Below are 24,014 nucleotides of genomic sequence, written 5' to 3'. Positions count from 1 at the left end.
CTACAGTGCAAAAGGAAACACAACTGGGGCAACATTCAGCTTGACTTCCACTAACATATGATTTTTAAATTATATGAAAGAGACTAGCTAGATGCTCATCAAACCTGCTTCCTCTTCTTTCTGAGCACACAGTAAATTATATTTCCCAGTCTCATTTGCAGTTTGCCCAAAAGAACGTAGATGGAAGCAACGAACATCACTGCCAGGCTTAGTCCTTTCCTCCCTCCCTCTCCTCCTCTCTGCCAGCCAGATGCAGAAAATCCAGGAGATGTCAAAACTCCAGATGTAAGGAGCCCAAATTACTGAGTGGAGGAGAGCCTCCCTCCCCACCCCATTCCTCACAGAGACCCACTGGACTACAGTGAAAGAGAGAAATAAACCCTTTTTAAAATCCCTGAGGTTTTAACATTGGGGTTATTTAACATTGGGGTTATTTATTACAATGCTTAGCCCATCTTGATTAATGTAAGTTGTTAAAATTTCTCATTTTTATGTGTCAATAATAATGTTTGTTAGCCCAATCTGATCTTCAAGCAGTGAAACCTCAAAATATAATAATAATAATAATAATAATAATAATAATAATAATAATATAACTTTTTGGCAGTCACTTTCGTCCTGCACTTATGTACCGCATTTTGGGACTATATTTTCTTTTAATAAATGCTTGGCCTGCTTGGCTTTGTTCATGAGGCTTTGTTCCTACATCCTGGAATGCCTACCCACTCTCCAACAACACACTTAAAAGGTGAGAGCAAAATAATTAATTTTTTAAGCCCCCACAGTATTGGGGAGTCAGCAAGGAGAATTACTGGCTGGGGCACTGCTAGCTCCTGAAAAGTGATATATCTGAGAACTCAAGGACCTCTGCACGTAGAGGGCCCAGCTTAAGAGGCACAAGATTCCAGAGGCACAACATTCCCAGAGGCCAACTCCAGACCAAACCAGAGTACTACCGGGTTTGACCTCCAAATGACACACCCAGAGGGAATTCTCTACAGGCACAAGAGCCCATAGAGGCCAAACCACATTTAAGTGGTCAACCCTCACGCAGCAGAACACCCTGCAGTGGGCAGAGCCAAGTCTCACAACTAGTCAGCCTAGGAGTTAACCCCACCTACTCACAAGAGAAAAGCAATTAAAGATCTTCTTTAACAAGACAATATACACAACACAAGAGTCACCTTTGGAGCACACGCAGAGGAGAAGAACGAAGTAGTGCAAGTCAAATATAAAGGACACATACTACATAAGATAACCCAGCAAGAACTAAGAACTCTAGGGGATCTACCTAATACATCAAAGCAAACACAGAGAGTCAGCCAGAATGGGGAAACAAAGAAACATGTCCCAAGTAAAATAACAGAAGAAACCTCTAGAAATGGAACCAAATGAAACAGAGGTAACCAACCTATCAGAAAGCGTTCAGAACACTGATGATAAGAATGTTTAAGGAGCTTAGAGACGACATAAAGAATGATGTAGAAATCATAACGAACAACCAGTTAGAACTAAAGAACACAATTACCGAAATGAAAAATTCACTTGAAGGAATTAACAGCAGGTTAGATGAAGCAAAGGATCGAATCAGCGACTTAGAAGACAAGTTAGCAGAGATCACCCAAACAGAACAACAGAAAGAAAAAAGAATAAAAAACAATGAAGATGGTTTAAGAGACTTCTGGGATAACATCAAGTGCAACAACATGTGCATCGTAGGAATACTAGAAGGTGAAGAGAGGAAGCAAAGGATTGAGAACATATTTGAAGTAATAATGTCTGAAAACTTCCCTAACCTGGTGAAGGAAACTGACATACAAGCCCAAGAAGTGCAGAAAATTCCAACCAGGATAAACCCAAACATGCCCACACCAAGACACATTATAGTTAAAATGGCAACTGTTAAAGACAAAGAGAGAATCCTAAAAGCAGCAAGAGAAAGACAGCGGGTTACATACAAGGGAACTCCCATAAGACTATCAAATGACTTTTCTGCAGAAACATTGAAGGCCAGGAGGGAGTGGTGGGAGGTATTCAAAGTGATGGAAAACAAAGGCTTACAACCTAGATTGCTTTATCCAGCAAGGCTATCATTTAAAGTTGATGGAGAGATAAAGAGCTTCCCAGAAAAGAATAAGCTAAAGGAATTTATTACCACCAAGCCAGCATTGCAAGAAATACTAAAAGGACTTCTGTAAGTAGAAGAAAGATGAAAACAATCTAACTACAAACTTAAAAATGGCAATAACTATGTACCTATCAATAATCACTTTAAATGTAAATGCTCCAATCAAGAGACATAGGGTGGCTGAGTGGATAAGAAAGCAAGACCCTTGTATATGCTGTATACAAGAGACTCACCTCAGATCAAAAGACACACACAGGCTGAAAGTGAAGGGTTAGAGTAAGATATTTCATGCAAATGGAAATGAGAAAAAAGCTGGAGTTGCAATACTTATATCTGACAAAATAGACTTTAAAATGAAGAACACATTAAAAGACAAAGATGGGCACTATACAATAATAAAGGCATCGATCAGACAAGAGGACATAACCCTAGTAAACATCTATGCACCCAACATAGGAGCACCTAATATATAAAACAGATATTGACTGACATAAAGACAGAGATCAACAGTAACACTATCATAGTAGGGGACTTCAACACACCTCTGACAACAAGGGACAGGTCTTCCAGACAGAAAATCAATATGGAAACAACAGCCTTAAATGACACATTGGACCACTTGGATTTAATCGATATTTTCAGAGCATTTCACTCCAAAGCTGCAGAATACACGTTCTTCTCAAGCGCACATGGAACATTTTCCAAGATAGACCATATGTTAGGCCACAAAACAAGTCTTGATAAATTTAAGAAAATTGAAATCATACCAATTGTCTTCTCTGACCACAGTGCTATGAAATTAGAAATGAACTACAGGAAAAAAACTGGAAGACACACCAATTCATGGAGGCTGAATAACATGTTACTAAATAATGAATGGGTCAACCAGGAGATCAAGGAAGAAATCAAAAGATATCTCGAGACAAACGAAAATGAAAACACGACGACCCAAAATCTATGGGAGGCCGCGAAAGCAGTCCTAAGAGGGTAATTCATAGCATTGCAGGCCTACTTAAAGAAACAAGAAACATCACTAATCAACAGTTTATCTTCACACTTAAGGGATCTGGAAAAAGAACAGCAAAATAAGCCCAAAGGGAGTACAAGGAAGGAGATAACAAAGATCAGAGCAGAAATAAATGAAATAGAAACCAGAAAAACAATACAAAAGATCAATGAATCCAAGAGTTGATTCTTAGAGAAGATAAACAAAACTAATAAATAATTTAAAAACAACCTTTGTAATGTAGAAAAACAAACAGAAGTTTGTTAATATGTATAGTGTATATACATGTGGGAGAAACTCAGTGATGAATAACTCAAAGAGTGGTTAGAACTTGGGGCTTAGATAGCATTTTGGCAAAAGACAGTAAATTTGTAGAGAAGTGACAGGACAAAGGAAAAGAGATTTAGGCTGTCGGGTGGCAAACTGTAGGGAGGTAAATAAATAGGGAAACTAATGATAAGGGATATTTGGTAAGGTTTCTTTGTGTAGTGCCATTTCATCTCTGGGGATAAAATCGCTCCCCTTCCTGGTACGGGATGTGGAGGGTGGGGAGGCACCTTCATAAGGGGAATGTATGTTTGGCTTTCAGATAGATAGATAGGGGAAGAGCAGAGAGCTCATCCTATGTCCACTTAATTGCCTTCAGCTCAAAATAATCCTTACGCCAGCTTGGCAAATTTTGGGGTAGCATACTCTGAACCTCTTCACCTCATTATAGATCAATTGGCATTGAACACTGTTGAGTTTTCCAATCCATAAACATAGTCTATCTCTCCTATACAATTTGATCTTCTTTATTTTAACTCAGCAATATTTTGTTGTTTTCATTGTACAGTATTGTACATTTTTGTTGAATATATGCATACTTCATAAATATTTTGTTATTGTAAATGGATTTAAATTGACTTATACAAATTAAGTTCCTTTCTGTGAAATCTATTTCAAGTAGTATAGGAACTCATGATTTATTCTTTATTGTCAAGAAGAAAATACTAATATTTTGGTTACTAAGTGATGTTCAAACATAGAAATGAAATAAAATTAAAAATCAGTCTGGACCAATCTATCCTTAAAATCACATTTTTTCCCCTCTTTGATTTAGTGCTTCCAAATAAAGACTTTGTAAAAAAGCAGCTCAGGAACAGAAAATGTAGAATTAAAATTACAAAGAATCAGCTCTCCACAAGTCACACATAGGGAGGGCGAGAACTGCTGCATGTTTTATTTTGAATAGTACACTTAAAAAAAACAAAGAAACAGATTTGTCATTGTAATTATGTTTTGCTTAGAACAACCTTAAGATGAGTTTGTAGGATATGTATACACTTCTGGGTGGCCATGAAATTAAGTCTGGGATCAAGATGTTGCCACTCAAAATTCCCAAAGTAAAAAGCCATAAACAATGAAGAGTGCTTTGTGCTGTGTCCATGTATATGATACAGTGGTAAAAACATGGGTGTGGAGTCAGAGCGCCCTGCTTTCAGTCCTGGCTCTGCTCCTTCCACTCTCTGGGACTTTGAACAAGCCCTTTAAGCCTTCTAAGTTCCAGCTTCCTTGTGTATAAAATGCAAATAATTTATTACTTACCCATAAAGTTGTGGTGAGTATTGAATGAGATAATATGTGAAAAATTCTTCAGACAGTGCCAAGATCATAGTAAATGATCAGGAAAAGATAGACTATTACAATGTTCTTTTTTTATGAAGATGATGATTGTTACAAAGCTTATGTGTATGACAAGTTTGTTCTGATTTCACCCACAAGACGTTTGTTGAAGCAAATATATATATATATATATATATATATACACACACACACACATATATATTATATATGTATACATATATATAATATGTATGTATATATATATCTATCTATCTGATAAATGTCTTAGATTTCAGTAATCAGCTGGCGAGGGGATGATTGGGGAGAGTTGGGAGAGATTAATGGCGTAAAAGCAAACAAACAATTATTCTTCCTCTTTGGACTTCAGCCTGAGAAAAAAAGGCCCAAAAAAGAGTAATAAACGCCAGTCCTGAGACTCTTTCTATTCTACAACAGTAAGAAGAAACAGAATCTCTCTTGAGGTTCTTCACTTCTGGTCTTTTAGATCCCAGACCCACATAAAACCATATTCTCTGTTCTATGTCAAGGCCCAAAATGAAGACCAGGAGTTTTCCTTAAAAGTACAGCTCAGTGGGCTTCCCAGGAATTAGGATTCCCCCAGAGAAAGTTATTCACCTTCAGATAAGACCAACAGTAAGCCAATTGTTAATATCCAGTGTCCAACATACAAGACTGGAGGTTAAATCTGAAAGAGTGTAGAGAAGGCAATGCATTTTCAATAAAGTCTTTACAGAAAAAGCAGTGAACAAGATCATGTTTTATGCAGATAAATTTAGCCACTTTTAGTATGAAAAATGGCCTGCCATGCAACATAAACAATCTTTTGTACAACTACTTTTTAAAATACATCCATTTATCTTTCATCATACTTTACTACTGCTGTATTTTATTATAAACATTATGAGCAGGATCATTTACAGAGGAAAAGAAAGTAGCACTTTACTCATGAGAGATAGTGATGAAATGCACTTATTCATGAGAGGCAGTGATGAAATGCTGATATAAACTTTCGTGTGTGTGTGTGTGTGCGCGCACGCAAATTTTCACATCTTTCTTTGTCTGCCTTTGCATGTTCTAGGTTAATGGATTTCTTTGTGTAAAATTTCAATTGGAGATGCTTGCTGCTTCTTTAGGACTCTCAGAGTTATTTCCTAAATCAAGTTGTGTGCCAAGCACAGTGCCTGACGTATCCTATACATTTATTTATTTGTGTGGGTTTTTTTTTTAATTTAATTATGTTGACTTGAGCATCCGTCTAGGAACCTGGGGAAAATATCCTTTTGGTATCCATCCAAATCATTTCATCTCATACATACTCAGGTGCAAATCAACAAAACTTTTGACAATGACTACAAAATGCTAGCTTTTTCCATCCCTGAACTCAAATTTCCAGAGAACCTCCAAAAAAAAAAAAAGATGGTCACCTCCAAGCCCCTCACAGCAGGAAAAATCCTTCAGGATTCAAAGACGGCATTTCTGAGCATGCCATGCCTTTGTGGTTTGTGAGCAGCTCCACCTTCTGCTGTTCTCAGCTAGAAGCGCTGTTTCTTTTGACTCATGGGCTGCTCTACACCGTGCAGAGGTCTTTTACTCTCCTCCAGAATTTTGGGGCTTTCCCAGAAGAATCCTGAGAGTTGGCTCTTCATCTATTCTTTACCCTCACCACCCTCTATTGGCAGTTACGTATTGAATACCAACTATGTTGGAGGCATTATACTGAGCACCAAGGGTATGATAAGACACATTCAGGAAAGGGGGAGGCACACATGAATTCAACAATGATAACAATGTGATGAAGTTTGTTATGGAGGAGCGTGTGTCTAAATATGGCTGGGAAGGAGGAGGTTAAAGGAATGTGTCTCAGAGAAAGTGGTGTTTGAAAGGCAATGTTTTGAAAGATACTTAGGAATTAGCCAGATAGAGAAGAGGGAGAAGGATGGAGCACTTTGCAGGCTGGGAGATCAGTCTGTGCAAAAGCCTGGAGGCACCAACCAGTGGGGCAGGTCTGAGAAACTGTAAGTGACTGTATGATTGAATGAAGAGATTTAAGGGGTAGAAGGAGATGAGGATAACGTGGAACTGGTGTGTGACTGCGTGATTTGTGGGAGGTGATCAGTTCAACTTTATTTTTCCCTACCGCTGACCCTTCTACATTTATTTAGCAGGGTAATTTTTCTCCTGCTCATGAAGGACATAAGGTCTGAAATCATGATTTCATTGCCTGCTCATTCCTAGGCAAAGGGTAATCTCCAAGTCACTTTAAGTTCCTCGTTACAGCCTCTTTTAGTAAATTAGAATGTTTAGTCCAGGATACAGTTCAAAAAGGCTTTAAAATGCATTGAAAGGTGGGACTTCCCCTCTCCACTCACCATGCTAAGACCTGGTTAGTGTCTGCTGGACTCTGGTGACACGGGTGTGATTGGCTGCAGCCCTCTCTGCTTCCATCTCCTCCCTCATTTACTAGCTTCTATTTCGGGCTCAGCAAGGACTGAAAAGGGTGCAAGAGAGAAGTAAAAGGAGAGGGCAATTCTTAGTTTGCCAGGTAGCATTGCACTTTTGGGTTCAGCAGATGATTAAAGCTGACTCTTCCCCATGGGGCATTTTCACAGGTTCCTAAGAAATTACATCCTTGGAGATCTCTCCCTGGGTTTTCTTGACCCAGGCAGGTATATCTCTGTTCTGATTGCTGATTATTTGCAATTCATTCCTGAGCCCTTAGGACCTCAGCATTCACCTTTAGCTTCTTGCTGCCAGGCTCCCTCCAGCCATATGGGTGACCTTATTGGACAAAGTGTCAGGTGATACCTCTCCAACAGGAAATGGACAGCAGCCAGTGGACCAGCCATTGAACCAGAGGACAAAAAGCCTCTTAAAATAATGATAGGAAGACTCAGTGCTGTAAACCTATAAGTTTCTCCCAAATTAATCTCTAAATTCAATGAAATTCTAATAAATGTAGTAACAGAATATGTTATAAAACTAAACAATTCTAAAATTCATTCGAAACTTTCGAGTTCCAAGAACAGACATGACAATTTTGAAAAAAAGGATAACAATAAAAAGGGGGCTTGTCTAGACATATTACAAATGTAAATAATTGAGACAGTCTGGCACTGAGGTGGGCATGTAGATTCGTTGATTGGGAAACTAAAGAGAGACCCAGAAATGATAGGTTATGGCATTTGTATGTGATTGAGGTGGCATTACGAACCAATGGGGATATGGTGCAAGTGACTTTCATATGGGAAAAAAATGAAGTTACATTCCAACTTCTCAAAAAATGTGTTCTAAATAGATGGAAGATCAAATGTGAAAAATAGAACTTTAAGACAATTGTAAAAAATAATGTATAAGAAAGTGACTGTAGTTTTGGAGATAGGGAAAGACTTCTTAGGCAAGATACAAAAAATATGACTCATAAAAAACAAGTTTAGTAAATCTTTAAAATTTAATAATCTTTAAAATTGAAAGCTTCTCTCCCTCAATATACAGTATTGTTAAAAAAAATCCAAAAACTTATATAAATATTTGGGACATAGGTGACAGAACAAGAATTAGTATTCAGAAATCTAAAGAACTACTGAAATAATAAGGAAAATATAAATAACCCAATAAACATGAGTGGAAACTATGAATAGGAACCTCACCGAGGTGGAAATCCCAATGGTCAAGAATCACACAAAAATATTCTCAATCTCAGGGTAACATAAATAAAATAACAACATAATACTATTTCACACCTTTTGGATTGGCAAATATTTTGAAATCCAGCAATATCAACAATTGGCAAGGATGTGGGAAATAAAAAACATCACATACTGCTATGAGGAGTGTAAATTAAAGCACCCTCTAAGAATCTAAATAAAGTAGAATATGTACATACCGGTGACTCCTACATTTAAATCCTAGAAAATGATTCTATAATGTAATAGGGGACTGTGTTGGTTTCATTTGGCTACCATAACAAATTGCCACAAACTTAGAAGCTTAAAGCAACAGAAGTTTATTCTTTCACAGTTCTGGAGGCCAGAAGTTGGAAATCAAGGTTTAGGCAGCATCGTGCTCCCTGCAGATGGCCTGGAAGAGCATCCCATCCTTTTCTTTACCAGGTTCTGGTGGCTGTTGGCATTCCTTTGGCTTGTGGCTCTCTCTCTCTCTCTCTCTCTCTCTCTCTCTCTCTCTCTCTCTCTCTCTCTCTCTCTCTCTCTCTCTCTTCCCCCCCCTCCCCTCCACTGTTACATTGCCTTCTCCTCTATGTTTGTGATGTTGACTCTTCCTCTGTGTCTTTCATACAAAAATGATGTAATTGCAATTAGAGACCACCTGGATAATCCAGGAAAAGGGCATCCTCTCAAGATCTTGAACTTAATCACATCTTTTGCTATATCAGGTAATATTCACAGATTCAAGGGATTAGAACACGGATATATATTTAGGGCCACCACTCATCCTACCCCGGGGACATATCTAATGATGTTTATTAAGAATTGCTATAATATTAATAGCAAAAACTTAGAAACAACATAAATGCCCCACCCATATGATAGTGGATAAAGTGTGATTTGTTCATATGATAGATATTATATAGCAATATAGTCAATTTCGTCTTTATAGCTATCAAAACACATAGATCTCAAAGAGTTGTAATAAAGCAAGCTGCAGATACCATTTACTTAATTTTAATACAGAAAAACATATATTTAATAAAATTATAAAAGCATGAGCTGAATAGATACGTACAGATATATGACAGTGTTAGAAACTGGGAGGCATTGGTGGGGTAGAAGATGAGGAGAAGAACAAAGATGATTTCATTATAATTTTTCTTTTTTTTAAATATACCAAGTAGAAATTCCAAAATGTGAGCAGTTCTTAATTCTGGATGATAGACACATAGGTGTTTATAAATGCTATCTACATTTTAAAATTATTTTTTAAATGTTTTATATTAAATTTTTAATGTTAAAAAGAAAAATAAAAACATTTAATAGTTACTCTGACAACAATATGGAGGACAAATTAGAGCAGGCAGAAAACAGAGGAAAGGAGACCAGTTGAGGCTACTAAAAATAATGTATAGATAAGATATTTGAAGCTCTGACCTAAAAGAGGGGCCATAAGAATAGAGAGAAATAGGTGATTATGAACAGCATGAAAAAGGTAGAATCTCTAGGACCTGGCTACTGAGTCAGTGGGTGGGAAAAGCAGCGTTCAGGAGAGATGCCAAGTTATTTGAGGAATCTATTGAGTCACAGGCAACTACTGATCTGCTACCTGTCACTATAGATTCCTTTCATTTTATAGAATTGTATATAAATGGAATGCAGTATATACTCTTTTTGTCTGGCTTCTTTCTCTCAACAAAATTATTTTGATATTCATTTCTGTTGATGTATATAAAAATAGTTCATTCTTTTTTTTTTTTTTTTTTTTTTGTGGCTTTGGAGAATGTTAAGTTTTCCTGATTACCAATCACCCTGGACTGTCCCTTCCTTGCGAAGCCTCTCCCTGTCATGTCACTACACAATATCTATTCCTGCTCACCTAGCCGTTGCCCTCCTCTATCAAAATCTGTAGCTGTTTTCCTTCCCTATATCCTCTTGTCACCATTTGATGGGCAATGATAATATTAGAGGGCTTTCCTGGTAGATTGCAAAATGTTACATTAATACAGTATTAAATGAACAATATTCTCAAGGGGTTTGGATGAAGTAATCTTCAAAGTATCATCCTCGAAAATTCTCTGATTTTCTGCATTTCTGCTTAGTTCACAGTTCTACAAATGAACCATTGTTTCTAATATGGATTTACTAAAGACAGAAAGATAGACAACACTAATGAGGCAAGACTAACTGGACACTCCATTTACCAGGTTTGGAGTTGCCCCTAAATTCATCTTTTGGTTGGCCTGTACAAATAATAAACAAACAAATAAATATCAATGGCCTAAGTTCCACATAACTAACATTTTGCAATTCCCAGAGCTCCCACATGGATCAAAGTCAAACAGTATCCCAAGAACACCATTGCTGCTTTAGAAAAATGATTAGTCTGGCATAACAACATCTAGGAAGTCTGCTGAAGCCAGATTCCCGGAAATAAGCATTTTGACAGCATTACAAGCATGGACGCCCAAGGGGAGAAGAAGCCCTGAGAGTTGTTTTAAACAGCTGCTTAATGATTGAGCACCATGAAACGCTTTCACTTGACAGAGCGTAATACACTACCTAGAGATGTCTGGGTGACATTTAAAGGTGACAGACAGTAATGATTGCTGGTTAAAAAAAAAAGGCATTTTAGTGCTTTAGCGATTGCTAGACCTTCTGACGCACATCTCCATTTTATATTTACACCTCTATTAAGTAAAGAAAAAAAAGTAAAGGGGAAGAAATAAGGAAAAGAAGGGAGGAAGGGAGGAAGGAAAGAAGGGGAATGGAAGGGAGAGAGGGAGACAGAGAGAGGGAGGGGGAGGGGGAGGGGGAGGGGAGGGGAGGGGAGGGGAGGGGGAAGGGAGGGGGAGGAGGAGGGGGAGGGAGAGGAGGAAAGAAATAGATAGTACTTGTGGCAAGTGCTATTAAGGGAAAGAATAGTGTTGTGAGACAGTATTAAGGAGAACATGATAAAGTGGAGAGAGTAGGGTATCTGGAAGACATTTCTCTGTGTTGGAAGAACAGGAAGTGGGAGTTAGCCAGGCACCGTGCAGGAAAAAACCTTTCTAGTCAAAGGGAATAAATGTATCCTACTTGATTAGATATATATAATACTTGGTTGTCTGAGATATATATATATATATACACACACACACACATATATATGTATACATATGTAATGTATACATATATGCATATATATGTGTGTGTGTATATATATATACACACACATATATATATGCATATATGTATACATATACATATATATATATATATATATATATATATATATATATATATATGAATGACTTGTTTGAAGACCTCAAGCCAGAAAAGAGAGGAGAAAAGGAGAGTGCAGAGCGATGGGGAGAGAGGCACCAGGTTGGCTTGGGGAGGTCAGCAGCAGCCAGAGCATGTGATAGGTCATGCTGAGGATTTTAGATTTTATCTTAAGTACAATAGCAATAGCAAGCCAGTGAAGGGTTTAAGCAGGGGATTATACATTCAGATTTGCTTTTAAAAGGTCACTGTCTTTAAGTGTGGAGAAATGTTTGGTTGGGGCTAAGGAAAAAGAGGAAAATGGTTGGTTTATTATAATAATCTGAGTGAAGCTTTTGCACCTTGATGATGCCAAATTTTAGCAGAATTCTGGCTACCTGTGGAGACTAACTAGAGTAGAGGAACAGAAAAGGAGACAAGAAGATTGACAGAATGCAAGTGACATAACTCATTAAAAATCAGGAAATTGCTTTGTACTGAACTTAGATGAGTGCCTTTGACTTAATACATGCTATTCTCTCCACCTGGGTTTATTCTGTCCCCAGAAAATCACACTAAGTTACCCTGTCCCTATTCCTATTCTCTCTCCCATTGTGTCTCTTCTTCCCTGTCATTGTTTATGTCTCTATTCCAATGCTTAGGGTGGCATTCAACTTTGGGGCTCCCATTTTCCGCCCTTGCAAGGGTTCCCTTTGGACAGTAGAGCATGGTTGGGGAAAGACACTAATTGTGCAGGGTTTACGAGGCATTGGTATTTTTTTTAGCTATTTGTCCCCCGATTGGGTGGTTCGTCCATTGGACTCAGTCCATTTCCTAATGGAGAGGTGTCAGCTTCACAAAAGCATCACCTAGATTGGCACTAATTACTACCGTTCAGAGCCATTATCACCCAAAGGCTCAGGATTGAAAGGTCAGCAGGAAAATGAACTTCCACTTATACCTTCTGGGGTGGTCCCTGGCTTCTGATCGTGCAGAGAATAAGGGCCAGTAGGGAACGGAGCTTTGTGCCTTTGGAGCAGTCAGCCTTAGGACACCAGTCCTCAGCTTATGACAGGACTGAGCTCATGGCAGAGCTCAGTCTCGTTCATTGTCTTCCCTGCCCTGGTTTCCCAATGATTGATTCCCTGTCTTTCCACACCCAGGCTTCACGCCCAGTCTCGAGAGGGTTCAGACTGCAGGCGGTCCTGGTGACGCAGGTGCAGCAGCATGCCGTGCCCCTCCCGGTGTGTGTTCACGGTGCCCAACCCCATCCAGGCAATGATTTAGCTGTCACCCAAAGGTAAGAAGGTACAAGTAGCTCAGCATATAAAGTACATTCACGCATTCTTTCCCTTTGATCCTTGTGACACTTGTGAGGGAGGGGCCCAGGACAGGCATTGTGTTCAGCCACACTTTACAGGTAAAAGATAGAGCAGAGACCCTGATGACCTGGACAAGGCCCCACAGCCATTTCATGGTGGAGCTGGGTCCCCAAACCAAACTACTATGGGTGCAGGAGCGTGTGGATCAAATGAGATCATGAGTGTCAAAGCACTTTGAAAATTGGAAAGTACTATATCAATGTACGGTATTTGTATTAGCTTGTCGAAGCCGCAGTAATAAATTACCACAAAATGAGTGGCTTAAAATACCAAGCTTATTCTCTCACAGTTCTGGGAGCCAGACGTCTGAAATCATCAGGGCCTCTCCTGGGCAATTTGAAGGGGAAACCTGTTCTTTGCCTTTCCCAGCTTCTGGTGGTTTGTACTATTTCTTTATATGAGGCCACATCACTCTGATCTCTGCCTTGTTGTCCTGTTGCTTCTTCCTCTGCTCTGTGTGTCCTCTTCTTCTATCTGTCTCAAATTTCCTTTTGCCTTTCATTTAGAAGGATACTTATCATTGGATTTAGAGTCTACCTGTCTAATCCAAGATGATCTCCTCATCTCAAGATCCTTAGTTTAATTACATCTTCAAAGACCCCTTTTCAAAATAAGGTGACATTTGAAGTTCAGGGATTATGACATGGACATACATACAGGATGTAAGGCTGTTGCTGGTGATGATGGTGATGGTGATGGTGATGCTGATGGTGATGGTGGTGTGGCAGAGCGCTGGCACTGTCCCCTAGCCCACATGACTCACTTTCTTCCAGCTCTAGCAATCACGCTGGGGTCACATAGCCTACTAGTGAAGAACACAGACGCTAGAGCCAGCCTGCCTAAGGTTCCAATACTAGTTCTGCCACCTGATGACTATGTGGCTTTGAACAGCATCTTTAGCCTCTCTGGGTCTCCCTTTCTTCCCCTGTAACATGAAGGTAACAAAGTCCTCTCCCATAAGGCTGTTGCGAGGATCAAATGATTTAACTATGTGTGAAGTGCTTAGACCAGCAGCCACACTACAGAAATGTTAACTATAATTATTCCTTGGCTGGAACCATGACTAATGCTAAATTCTCTCACCTTCCCTGTTTATCATTAAATAATACTTTGGATAAATGACGAATGGACTTTCTCCTCTGGAGAAGCACTCCTGAATCGTTCCCTAATCCTAAGCATTTCTAGGTATGTTTTCTAAAAAGTAACATTCTAAATAGTGTGCATTGAAAAAAAAAACAAAAAAAAAAAAACTACATGCAGTGAGAACGGACCATTGTTTTAAAATCTTCCTAGCTTCTCACTTGATCTTGAAGGTTCTGAAGTCTTTAGAGCTCTTCATTCAATCTAAAACTTCAGTTAGTCTTACATGTATTTGGAAGAGTTATACAGGCTGACAAGTACTTAAAATATTAAGTAGAGAAGTTTTAATAGAATGCAGTGGTTTTTAATAAGGACGAGGTGTTTGAGCAAAATGTTACAAATCAAGATGAGGTTAGATCGAGTCACTTGTTTGCTTCAAACAAAACAGGTTGCCTGGGCTAGGGCTGAGTACTATTGTGTTTCTTTTGGTGTTTTATTTACATTAAATTCTATGTTTTCCCTAGAATTTGTCTGCTATCCCCCCACTTTAGCCTCAGCTGAAGGTACAACGGCAGAGGAGAAGTGAAGGATGATGAATTTTGCTGCTAAAATTAGGTTTATTAGGACATGCATTAAGTTTGGCAATCTCATGAGAGTATCCAAAAGAAACTGATGGGAAAACATCAGGGCTGTCATCAAAATAATTGTTAACAGAGAATAGACAAGCTGGAAGAAACCTTGGGTATTACCTTATACAATTCCTGTAACTTTTGTTTTTGAAAGTAAAATATATTCATCAAAGATTTCGGAACTTGTGAAAAAGTGCTCCCAAAAGTATAAAACTATTTATAGGAGTCTTGTTATCCAGAGATAACCACTGCTAATATTTTTTATTTTTATTTTTTCCAATATAACATAAAATGCAGTTTCTTTTCCATGGTTAGAACCATGCTGCTGAAATTAGAAATGCCCCCTCACTCTAGAAAGAGAGTACTTTGATTCTTTTTTATTAAAATAACTTATTATAGAAGGCAGATGGATCAAAAGGGTCTCCATTTCCTTTGAGTCCTATCTCATTGTAATGCTAAGCAACAACTCATCCATTACCCACCCTAATTCTGTTCTCTGCCTAAAGATGGGACTTTTCAGCTGTCTGCCCAGATCTGACATAGCTCCCTCAAGTGGATGATACATGGTTGTCTTCTACTTGCAGCTGAGTAACAATATTAGAAAGCAATCACAAATAAGTTTCTCTTTCTAGAACAGTTGAAAACATTATTTAGAGTAATGGTTAAAAACATTATTTAAAGTAAGGGTCTCACTATTCTAAACACTTTGAATCTAGTAACTCATTTAATCTCCAGAATAATCCGATGAGGTGATTCGCCCTCAGTAGGTGGCAGAGTGAGGCTTGGAGCCTACACTTTGGGCCTATAGTCTGTACATTTTACCACCATAGACGAACTCTCATAGTGATGCTGACAGTGTGATGGTGATACTGAAACTGCAGAACATTCTAGTGCTATAGACAAACTGGAGGAGGTTCCAAACCAAAAATGTGAGAGTGAGTTAGAAATCCAGGTTTTACTCACGTGTGAGAGAAAACCATACTTAGGGAAAATGAGGGAGTTATACATTGAGAAGTACATAGTTGTATTTTAAAATTTGTGTCATCAATTGAAGTGACATTTTAATATTATATAATACTTAGGTGTACCTTTTTCATTATTTTTTATAGATAAAAAGAATCATCAAGTAGAAAAGCATGCTGATTTTGCCTTGCCTAATTTCCCCAAGGGAAGACTACTGCCCGGGCCACGGGGCATGACCTCTTAGGGAGCGACAGCAGTAGAAGGACCATGGACTTCACGTTCAAATTCCTGCTCCATCATGTGCTGGGTAAGTGATTTACTAGGTGCACCTTAACTTCCTAAATAGTTCATCCTTAACTTCCTAAATAGGGAAATGGAATTAAATTGTTGCAGTGCTTTTGTGAGGATTAAATAAAATATTGTATATAAAGTGCTTGGCAACTGAAATCATTTAAGAAATGGTAACTTTTATTATCTGTGCTTCTTCAGGATGGTTTACTGAGTTCAAAATACAGTACCCAAAGGGTAAAGAACATTCTCATATACTATAGCCTTGGCAATGCAAAAGCTACCGTGGTGGATATGGTAAGAACAGTATGAATACAAAGATTACACAGAAATTTAGTACATCCCCCACCCCTAGCACAATGCCCCTACTTGCCCAGGCCGGGAACAGCAGTTGGGCCAGGAGGCTGGGGGCCTGGCTGGCTCTGAGGCCAACTGGGACCAGATAAAAGGAGAGCAGAGAGGGGAAGGGACTCTTTCCCAAACGCTATGCTAATCAGCTCCTTTTAAAGACTCTGAGTCTTTCCAGTCTCACCCTACGTCTCCAGTCTGTACTCCCTGTGTCCCTGGGGGATGCAGATGAAGATAGAATAGTTAGACATATGACTCAGCTACATTATAATATTACAGATTAGAGGTCTGGTATGGAAAGGCTACAGTGTAGTTGAGAATAAAATAATTATAAGCCCCACACGATCCTTCCTTTGACATCTCTCTTTTGAAAAGTCCAAACAGCCTTGCCAATAATACTCATCCTTGCTCCCAACATTGCTAAGAAAAGGAAAAGGGACAAATGAACAGAGAGACTGTTCCAGGGTTCAAGTCTGTGAACACCAGTTACTGGGCTCTGTGAAGTACAAACAGCCGTGAAAGGCTCACAAATTTCAAGTCTCCAATTTGCTTGTGGGGCCAAAATTAACCTAAGAGCTAAGTGGTATAAGCAAAGGCTTACCCTGAGAATTAAGTTATGATGCTGGCAGAGTGAGGTGAAGCTTGAATTTCTTTTTTAAGACTATTAAAAAGCATTACTTGAACTTTTCTAAGAGTGGTGGGTGCAAACTTACCTTAGAACCCTAAGCATCTTCAGAGAGGGAAGGGACTAATGCCCCAATACTTCAAAGTTACTGAAATCTGTTGAGGTGAACTAAGGGTCAGTGGGTAACCACAGCCATGACCCAGGGACCAGGAAGGCAAGGAAGCCCCTGAAATAAAACTGCAGTATATGCTTTGAGGAAAGAATGAGACAGACAGGTGGGAGGGCCGGCCCCTGCTCTGAGCCAGCTGGTTGAAAGAACCACAGAGGAACCTCTCCTCTAGGCAGTCTGGAGTCTTGGGATGTGACCATGAGCACATCTAAGATGTATCACTGTGAGTCGGGCTTGGGTTGGTGTGAAACCCTCCCAACTGAGAGTAGCACTAACGGTTGGGAGTGAGGGGGTGAAGGAGCATTCTCCTTTCCTCCTAAAGAACTGTCGCAGCCTGAAGGGGTATCTGCATTGAATCATGATGGCTTAGATGCAGAGCCCAGCCACACCACCTCTGGGAAGCACTCTTGGTTGTGCAAGGAGCGAACCTCTGTAGACACCCTGGGCTTCAGCTGCCTCCAGCTTCTACAGAAGCACCGGTGCCTGAGAGCTAAAGATGTCCCTGCCTCAAGGGACTTCGCTAAGAGAGAGATTGTTTTTTCTGCTGATCTGTATAGGAGTGGGCTTGAGAGTGTATTTTCCGAGTCTATGTGGTGGGCATTTGTATCCCCAAACTGCAAAGTAGTTTAAAGTTAAACTTGTTAAACCCATTCAACAAAGGAGGAGACAATGAGCGCATAAGTGGATCAGAGCTTAGGCTCGTGGTCAGACATACCTGAACTACGATTCTGTTTCTGTCACTTAGGAATAGCTGTGTGTCCTTCAGCAAATGGCTTAAACTTTTTCAGCTCATTTCCTCATCTGTTATCATCCTCAAATAGGGACAATAATGATATCTACTTCATAGGGTTGTTATGAGAATTAAATGAGACAATGCATGTAAAGTGCTTGGTATCCAGTAAGCTTCAACAAATATTAGATTAAACAAATAAATAAAAACCCAAATAGGCACCAGGGTTATCCCATGGGAAGAGAACTGCATTTGGCAAGTCCCTGGGATGGATATAGCAAGTTGTGTACAAGCTATAGCGAGCAGCACACTTCGGGAACACTGAGAGATTGTGCTGAGAAATAATGAGCAATTTGGTTAAAAAAAAAAAAAAAGTGAGTTTGGGACAGGCCCAGAATATTCAGAAGAAGCACTTGGAAGAGGAGTAGATTTAGACAAGAACCAAGGCTTCCTGATTCCAAAATGACTATGCCATTTGGAGTGCAATTTTGGACTCTCTCTAAAGATTTTTCGGTTTTTTATAAGGACATTCTCTATTTTAGTTTTCCTTCCACTTGTTTCTCCCTTCCCCCAAATCTCTCCTGAAGATTCTATTTCCATTGCTCCATCTTTTGATTTAAATTCTGATTTGAAAATAATTGAGTGTGCTCTTATCCCGTTGGTGTTTGGGTCAAATATAGTCTACTTTAGACCTGAGCATGCACGCCTCTGAAGCGCATCACGGAGGTGAAGAACAAGCAGTGCCTCTTAGGATGGTAGTGGAAGAGACATAAAACTTCATACGTCAGGAATCTTCTTGACAGGCCTCACTAGGCCTGAGTCCAAGATGAAGCTGAGAAAAATGAAAAGAGATTTGGCTGACAAAGCAGATGACAGGCAGGGAGAGCCAGTGAAAGGGAACTGGCCAATGGCGAGAGGGGAATTGGCAACGCTTTGTGCAACCCCTTGCTGGAAAACCATAAACCTCGGATTGTCAGTCTGGCGCATCAGTCCTCGGAGGCAAATCATTTTTGCCTGTGGAAGGTGCCTGCCAGGAAGCTGCACCTCAGGGGGCGCCTTTGGAAAAGTGGATCGTGTCTGGATGGGTGCCCGGCACTGAGTGGATGGGGCTGAGAAGAAAGCGCTCACAATGAGATCTCTGAGGGCTGGAAGATGGGGGCCACTCCAGTGGCTGACACTTGTGAGTCAGAACCATGGGAAAAGAAGTTGAGAAACAGAGGAAGAGGACAGGACACTGGGGAGGGAGGAGGTAGGAAGACGCTTTGTTTCTTCACGGGGAGACTGTCAGGGCCTGTCTCCTTCTGTGATGAGTCCCCAGTTGGAATTACTCATCTACCCTGTCGGAATTCAAGTCTGCCTTCTTCTAGGTGCATAATTCACATATCTGGGTCTCCTAAATGAGCGCTTACACTGAAAAGTCTCTCTTAGAGATAAAATCTGTTTGCATGTGTAATTTCAACACAGGCAGAGCTGAGGCCCGAGGCGGGCTTCCCTCATCAGGTGGGAGAGCCCGGCCTTCACTTCAGAGCCCTCCCCATTCTTCTCAGAAGGTCCTTTGTCTCCTGTCTTAGTGTTGTACCTTTTGGCTCCAGGCCATCCAGAATCCTGCTTCTGGCCTTCTCCCCTGGCCTCCCCTTCAATTCTTTCCTTCCTGAGAGGGCTGGCTTATTATAACCCTATCTCCATCATCTCCCCCATCAAGATGTGCTCGGTATAGTTCCTTTCCATAGAGAATTGGCAGGAAAAAGCTCATCAGAAAAGTTGATGACAGGTGTTAACAACCAGTAGTAACTAGTATGCTAACCTCTATCAGAAAAGAATGCCCTCGCCTAGTGCTCCTTGACCTTTTTTCATGTCTGGCACACAGAGAAAATGGCAATAAGTTTACCATCCACTGTGATAAGTGTGAGTGAGAGACAATAGGCCACAGAGGGTGAGCTTGACCACAACTCCACTCACCTCCCAACCCCCAGCGCTGAGGGCTAATGGGATTGATATCTCCCAACTTCCGTAAACCTTTCGTGCACACCAACTGGGAAGCTGTCTTGACTCAGCGGTTTTTCAAATGAAAAACTCAGTGAGCCTGAGCCGTTTGCAGATGCACTTCCGAGGGACGGAGAGGCTGATCCAGTGGGTCACCTACTTCAGCTATAGCATCTCTGCTTTCCCCTGCTTCAGTTATTAGATCTCTGAATAACATTTTATTAAAAGGAAGAGTGTTGCAGCTTAAATGAGTTAGAAAATCACTATCTTAAATCCCATAAATAAAATCTTCAATGGTAGAAACTTGGGCAACCACGACAGGGTACTGAGAACAGACAGGTTTTCTGGTGCCTTTGACCATATCATTCAGACAACATAGTCTTCTCCATACAGACCTCCCTGCGGGCCCTGCACATAATCTGTGCACAGCCTGAACCTCCAGCTATAGTTTTGTTTCTTTAAAAACTCTGATGCTTAAAAAAATTATCCTAGTACTGGGGTGTTAGGGTAAATTAATGCCTGTGTCTGTTAATGTCTTAGCCAGTGAAACCAGAAGCACAATCACTGGTCTTGCCTTTGCTACCTTTTGTATTGTGCCTTGATTTATTTCTGCCATTTTTCAGAAGCCATTCAACATCTAAGAGAACAAAGCTTCTGAAAGAAAGCCTAGCAAAATGAAGCGCTTATAGGTTAGCTGAGCTCTTTCATAAGATTGAAGCACTAGTTTATGTATTATTAGTATTATATTATTCTGTTGCTATTATTATATGTATCTCCACCTTGTTCCAGGGCCTTGTTCCAAAAAGGACTCAAAATGGGAAAGACTCATTGAATTCTGCTCTACAGAGATTTAATTTCAAAGTTTACATTTACTTGATATTCAATGAATGACATCATTTCAAAACTATGAAGGTTTAGTGGGGGATTATTTTAAGATTTCAATTGCCTGATTTTAATTTTAAACCTTGTATTAAAACAAAACATCAATATCAAAACAGTTACAGTTTTGTGTGTATGTGTGCGCACATGTGCCTAGGTGTGTGTTTTTATATTCCACATTTATATTCCACATTGTTCTGTAAAGGATTTGAGGCACCTTATAAAGGATTTGAGGCAGCAAGAGCTATAGATTTACACTTCAGGGAGAATGTCTAAAATACGGATAAAGTTTTACCTTTTAGCCAAGATTCACCAGTAAGATTTTTTTTCTGTTGATCAATGGAATTTTGATAACACACTTGGAATATGATTTTACCTCTAGATATTTCTCTACTAGAGGTTTTATTCTATTATTATTATTATTATTATTATTATTATTATTATTATTGCTTTTCAACATCAACAGAGGAGAGTGAAGATGCAGCATTAGATAGAACAGACTCATTTCTGTGACCCTTGCCTCAAATTCTCTTTCTAAAGTTCTGAAAGCTTTTGTCTGATTTATTCTGGATACTTCTGGGCTACTGAAATTCTAGTCCTCAAAATAAAAAGTTTAGGAAAGAGCCCGATTAAGGTTTATTTCTTGTAAAAATAAATCAATCTCCAGCAAAGAGGGCCTGTCCTCACACGGAACAGCACCTACTGAGGCAGGATTCATGCTCTTGAAGGCAAAGCAGAAAGTCTGCTAATCAATTAAGACTCTTTCTCTCGCTTCCAACTCTAATTTCCTCTTTGTTGCCTTTTCACTGTTCCCATGTGTTATATTGTCTGTGTGGCATTTTATTTTAAAACACTTCAATATGAACATAGCGATGCAGTCGCATTAAAATACCCTGTTTAGGGAATCTATCCTCCAGAAGTGGTTAACCAACTTCTGGCCAGAATCAGCATCTTCTGTGATGGCCACTTAGCATTTTAAATAGAATTCACTAAACTTCATCAGAAGGCTTACTGAAATGAGTAGTATTCAAAACAAGTTGATGGTTCGTAGTGTCATACTGGAACCCCTGCCCTTACCTGAAAGAAGTATAAGCAGCTGGCAAACCCAGCTTGCTCGAGACAAATGGGTCAAGCTTCTGGTCTAGATCTTTTACTTGGCCCTACATCCGTCCATTCCACAGAGCTCCATGTGCCTGACCCAGCACGAAGCTGGCCACACTCGCCATCAGGAGATGCTTGTCTCAAATTCAGTTAAACCATTTATGAAAAATGCTGAACAGAAGGCACAAGGGAACGAGAAGGCCCCAGGGTAAACGGTGGGACTTCCCAGCTACAGAACAGGCTTAAGACTGTTTTTTATGCTAATGTGAATAAATGTCTAGGTGTTGTCAGAATATTGTCTAAAACTTGTTTTCATTATAATACAACCCCTGGTAGAGAGGTCTTAGGTAAAGGAACATATAGCCTCCCCCAATCTCCCCCACTTCTAATGGTTGGAAGCTATTGACATTTACTAGAAAAACTTCATTTTTGCTAAAAGTCCAGTTTGGTTTTGGCGGATTGCCATGCCATGCAAATTTCAAACCCATGCTTCAAAGTCTGGAAAGGACTCACTTGAAAATATAGAGGGTTTATTTAGATAAAGATGTTTAGCTTGAGGTTGTGTTTTTTTTTCTTTCTTGGAATTTTAGGACTCTGATTGCATTCCATAAATATCATTCAATTAATAGAGCTGTTTGGTAGGCCTTACACATGTCCCTGAACACGCTGTTACTATGATTTCTAGGCTATTTTCTGTACCCCTTTAAATTCTGGGACCCTGAGAGTTGCCTCCTTGAGCAGTAGCTGTGCTGTTCTGTGGCATTTTCTTATAAAGCACTGGATTCTAAATGGGTTGCAGTAGAAATCCAGAGCGACTAAGGGAAGAGTGAGAGCTGTACAGAATCCCTTCCTTCTGTGCTGTGACAGGCAAGCTCGGCCCAGGAATCAGGGAGAGGCCCACAGAGGACCTCAGGATTCATGCCTGCAGGATTTCTTTTGAGATTTCATGCCTATCAAATTCATCTTTAAAGAACACAATGCTCTTCTGATTTTTTATTATTATTTGAATGAGAGTCAACCACTGACTAATTGTGTCTGGGACATGTCAGGCCAAAGCCTTCTTTGAAGCAAGAGATTGGACAAGATGATTGGGACTGTGAGTCGAGACCTCCTGTGGAAGCATCAGCATAACACAAAATTTGACATCACTAATGGTTTTTCTTTTATCCTCCTCTCTGAACTCTTTGGAACACTGGGAGCCTTGGAGGTACAGTGGCCTAGAATGCATGAGACTCCGCCTCAGAGCTGCAGGGCAGTGCATAAGAGGACCCCTAGGGGGCAGCACTCAGACGCAGGTCTCAGTGAGATTCCCAGCTGCAGGGCTTAGCAGGCACCCAAGGGACACCATCCCCTGCTTTGACATAAAGATTAGTTCACATGCAAAGATAAGGAACATTTCCAGGCAATAATAAGGCTTTGATTACAAGAAAGCAGCAAACCAGAGCAGAACAGCAAGAAAACAAAAACAGACTGGTGTGTTTAAAGGAATACAAGCCAGGTTTCACCAAGTTTTTATTGAGAGCGAACTGGGTGTTTATGTGATAATCCTAGTGTATCGTAGTCAGAAGTGGATAATTGTACCTAACATTTGATCCTCATTTCATATGTGTATTCAGTCATTTTCTCTCATTTTGTCGTTTTCATGAAATTTGGATTTACATAACTAATTATCCTGTGCTTAGAGAATGATCTGCAATGGTTGGCTTCTCCCTGCTTATGGAAGTGACAGTTCTGGGGCCACTAGCCGAATATGGCTTCAAGGCATTTATTTCTGGGTTTTCATTACATCCCACATTCACCAATTTTAACTTTATTCAGAGGATTCCTCTTATGGTCTTAACCTGGCTGAGAAGTAAATGAACAGTCATTTGAAATACTGTGTGCAAGTTCTTACGTTAGAAGACAGATCTTTAGATTGCCTTTGGGAAAATTGGTTCTTCTCCTTGTAATACCTGGAAACTATATAGAAGTCAGCAATGTTTCAGCCCTCACTTGAATTGCCTACGACTCAAATGTGAACTGGTACTCCTCCAGTCTCAAATGCCTAGGTAAATTAACTGGTTCCATATTTGTGAAAATCCCAGGCCTTGTCCTTGACTTCTGCTCTGAGGGGCTTCTGCTGCCATGGTCCTTCCTGCCTCTGGCTTCTGGGTCCATGTATGCTCTCCC

General features: G+C 39.9%; 1 protein-coding gene across 1 annotated transcript in view; it reads left to right on the top strand.

Annotated features, from left to right (window-relative positions):
• The first annotated feature begins 15,878 nt into the window (after positions 1-15,878).
• Positions 15,879-24,014, top strand: part of ANKRD55 (ankyrin repeat domain 55) — a 156,453-nt gene continuing 148,317 nt past the window's right edge. The window contains exon 1 of the mRNA XM_019742963.3: positions 15,879-16,029. The gene's annotated coding sequence lies outside the window, so the exon portion shown is untranslated. The remainder of the gene's footprint in view (positions 16,030-24,014) is intronic.

This window comes from Rhinolophus sinicus, chromosome 3 (genome assembly GCF_057876585.1).
Source record: "Rhinolophus sinicus isolate RSI-liver-muscle chromosome 3, RSI-T2T, whole genome shotgun sequence".
In the NCBI taxonomy this organism is placed as follows: Eukaryota; Metazoa; Chordata; class Mammalia; order Chiroptera; family Rhinolophidae; genus Rhinolophus; species Rhinolophus sinicus.
Note: the sequence above shows the minus strand (reverse complement) of the source record. Positions and strands in the feature narration are given on the sequence as shown.